Source organism: Heliangelus exortis, chromosome 2 (genome assembly GCF_036169615.1).
Source record: "Heliangelus exortis chromosome 2, bHelExo1.hap1, whole genome shotgun sequence".
NCBI classification, from domain to species: Eukaryota; Metazoa; Chordata; class Aves; order Apodiformes; family Trochilidae; genus Heliangelus; species Heliangelus exortis.
In genome coordinates this window covers 64177579-64181857 of record NC_092423.1, presented here as the reverse complement: position 1 = coordinate 64181857, position 4279 = coordinate 64177579, and positions in this window count along the sequence as shown.

Below are 4279 nucleotides of genomic sequence, written 5' to 3'. Positions count from 1 at the left end.
TCTTGACAGCTTCCAAGGGCTTATATACTTTTTGAAGATATATATAACATTGCTTCTCAGTTTTATTTTTTCTTTTTCTCTCAGAAATGCACAATTAATCTTTGACCATTTGGAAACATTGTGCACAAACAATCTGAGGTTCAGAGTGAAACAAACACACTGCAGTGAACTATGGAAGAAATGTCAGGGTATTTCTTAGATCTTTGTTTTGGATACATGAGATATGACTGGTTCTCATTAGACTACTTCCTAACACATAATTGTGGTGGGCAAGCTAAGAAATGTATTTTAGTTTCCTTTTTCTTGGCTTTTCCTAGAAGGGGACAGAGTAACTCTTTGACAGAAGATTTAGAAGTGGATGTAGAGAGCACCTCACCGGGCTGATGGAATTGGAATGGCAGGTAGCTGGGCAGGAAATCTGGGGAATTCACTCTTTCATGACTACAAGAAGACATCACTTGTGCCTTTTTTTCACTTGCCGTTCAGATTAGAGGATCTAATGTATGTTACTCTTGAATTCCAGAGCTCTATGTATAATCCTAAATAACTATTCCACATACAAGGTTATAGAGAGTCCCCTGATACTGCCCTCACTGGCCAGTCCTTTGTGAAGTGGTGTAGTTTATATGCAGATCTATCTTACAGAGCTGATACTGTTGTAAATGGGTATTAGAGAATAAAATAAAGGCCTGTGTATAGCCCCTATTAATGTAGCATCTAAATCTGTTGTCACAGTCTTTGGTTCTAAATTGCAACAAATGCTGAGCAAAGCAAAGGAGTCCTTATGCCCACTGTATGCAGCCCAAAGCAGTGAAACGGCGTGTCCAAGGTCACATTGAAAAACTCTATTGAAAAGCAAATTAATGAACATTTTCCTGAAGTCCTGATAACATCTAAAGCATATTGAAGGAAAGGATGTAATTCTGCAAGAGCTGTTGAAAAGGTGCTGGCTCACTCCACATCACTGGTATAATCTTGACAGGTGACTCACCAGGTTATAAAACATGCTACAACATTAAGAGCTTCCTAAACCCTGCTAGATGCTGGGGACCTTGCCAGCTGGATAAAATGGCAAGTACAAGGATGTCTTCTCCTTGAGGACACTAATACCCTTCTTAGACCAAACACATGTCCAGTTCCTGCTAGTTACCAGGTACTAAAGAACAAAGTACGTTCTTCAGTCTGCTAAAGGCAGGTGCATTACAAAGACAGCAATATTTTAATTGGAAAAATGCCTGCCTATCTCATTGCCTCCAACTCATAAATAAGTAATTGTGTGTCTTAACACCAAACCCCAACAGTGTCTTCTCTCCTGGCAAGGTTGAATCTTGCCTAGAATATAAAAGGCAAGGTTTTCATTGTTTCTCACCAGCTCCCAAGCATTTATATACTCATGTTGTTAGCAACGTGACATCAACAAGACAGTGGAGTTAGAACCAGTGTGTTGGTCAGACTGCCTGTCTAGCAATGGAGACAGAAAGCAGGTTTCCTACCTGAGAGCACTTGTGCTGTTGCTGTGGCCTTCATGTAAGCTATCAGCAGGGCCTGACATAGCTGGTGGCTCTGAACCCTACTTTTGTAATATGCAGCCAGCTGCTGGAGTTTCCTTACTGGAACAGGTCAGGGGCAGACTGAACAGCTCTCCACAGTCCTCCGGGTGAGGCATTGCCTCGCCAATGGGGCTCCAACAGGGCACTGTCCATGGGTATGTATTCAGTTTACCAAGTGGATGCTGCTCTTCACCTCCTCCCTCTCAAATGCAAAAATCAAATCCTGCAGCAAGAGTTGTGTGAGATATCAATGATATCTCAGTGTCTTCGCTCCAGGTCTTCATCAGCATCGTGTCAGTACCCCTGTTACTGTGAAGAGCAAATTGCTCTCTGCTACCCAGCCCTTTCACCCTGGGAAGGTCTCTCTGAATGTTCTTGCCTCTTCAGTGAAGATGGGATGGGGAAGGGTCACGCTCAGAGCAAGGCTCTGCACATCATGCCCTGCCTACTCAAGCTGAAGTGGCCTACTGCCAATTCTCCATTTCCTCTTAGCCTGACCACCAGGATCAGCCCCCGCAGAAAGATGTTTCCCAACACCAACATTTTTGTGAGGGGGTTAGTTCACTCCCCCAGCTTCCTTCTAGCTCTCACACATATACCTGCTCACTGTTGGTCTTACATTTCCTTTTTCCACCTCCTCAGAGTGTTTTGGGGAGCTGTGTATTATGCTGGTAACCGTGATAGGTCGTGCCCAGTTTCTGGCACGTAGCACTCACCTGCAATCTGTGCTGTAGCAGTGCTAGAGGCGATGGACACGCTATTAAGTGGACTTTCTGTCTTCTCCTCAGCCCTGCTCTCTCTCTTTGCAGGCTGCCTTCAGGGCACAGCTTCAGCTTGCTGTCTGCAAGCTATAAGCAGCAGCAGTAGCTGTGGTTTATCTGCGCTTTAACCTGTCTGCCTGCCACCAGGGCCTCTAGGTGTAGCCATGATCCTGTGGACTGGGTTGATTAGCTGGAGGATCCTCACAGAGCATTTTGCTGTGCCTGTTTACAAGGCAGGCTATAATAAAAAGTTATCCTGGGTAGAAATGAACTGAGAAATAGGTGAAACTGTAGAAACGGTGAGGGGAAGGCAGGGGACAACACGCACACTTCAAATACATAAATATCCCAATATTTTTTACCTCCTTCTTGACAAAATCCACCTTAACTTTCCTTCTGCCCTTGTCAGTCCATTACATGAAGGGCATTCCCATGTTTCCTTTCCTGACAGCTATTTTTAGTGACGAGAAGTGCCTCTTTTGCAGCACTTCATTTGGCTATTAGATAATCAGAGGTATCTGTGAGGAATATAAGTTTGGAATAAGACCATTTGTTTCAAAACTCTTGTGCTGACCCCTTGTTTCTCACTGCCCTAGAAAAACATGTCTTTGAGGGACCTGAACTTTCTCAGTCACATGCTTCAGCTGCTTTGGTGTAAGCATAGGTAGTTTGTTTATGCTTCTGGGATCAGCTGGTGGAGAGAGGCAGTGTTTTGCTGTCAGCTTCCCTTCTCAAAGGCTTGGAGTTTTCTTCCATTCTTGCTTCCTAAAAGTGGGGGTGGAAAACAAACCTGCCAAATTCAAGATGTTGGTTATCAGCTAATTCTGCTGTTTACTGTTCATATAGCTAAATAACTGCCTGTATTTGGCAGAGAGCTCAAGTTTGTCTGCAGCATGCAGGACAGAGCTGCCTGCTTTTCGTCAGAATTTTTCTGCTCTTGTTTAATTGTAACACTCGGTGGTGACCTGCAGTAATACTGGTGTCACTGGTGTGTTTCAAGACACTTTAAAAAGGAGGGGTATTCTTGCCCTTGCTTTGAAGAAGAAAACCTGAGCTTCTGGACAAGCTGGTTCCAATACACGAGATGAAAGTTGGTGAAAAGAAGAACCCTTAGGAGTTCAGAGAAGCCTGTTTCTTCCCAGCTTGTGTCCCACAGTAATGTCACAGCCCACATGAACACACATGATGCTGAGTGGCTGCTGCAGGTGGCTGTGAGGAGAGGCTGACTTGTGATGACTCCTTTCAGTGTTGGTGATTGATGCAGAAATGTACCTGGGGGGTGAAAAACGGCAGAAGTAGAAAAACAGATGATAAGACTCCAGACCTGGATGAAACTTTTCCCAGGTATGATTAGCATCACCCTCTTACAGCTCAAGCAGGGATTTTGCTGGAATGCTGAGTCCGAAGCTTCTCTTGCAGCCAAATGTAGCTGGTGCTGGTTGCTGCCTTCCCCTGGTGCTGCTCTGGTGTGGTGAGGAGTGCTGGTGCCACCTCAAGAGGTGCCAGTGCCACCTTTCCCTTCACCTTGGGCTGCCAAGAGGAAATACCATCTTCTTCGTCATCAGTGACAGCTTCATGTTGTTGAACTCCTCTTTGATCCCTTCCTCCTCTGCAAAACTGCACAGTGGGTGGTTAATTAATCCCTGGAGTTCAGCCCAGCACGTATACAGAGATCCCAGGGTTTGGAAAAGTAGGTGATCCTGCCCTGGTAGGAAGAGCCCAGAGCTTGCAGCTGCCCTTGGTTTTAGCTTGGGTGTTATTCTGCTGACTTGGGTCAGGTCTCCTTCCTCATGTCATCCAACTGGGTCATGCAATAAGCATGAATCCAGGTGCCACTGCTCCTCTAATTAAACGTGTAGTCACTGTGGAGCAAAGTGACCTGGTTCAGTCTCCTATGGCTGCAAGAAAAGGTGATGTTGTCATCTAAGTGGGCTTAGTGTTATGAAACTGGACAGTATTTTATGCATG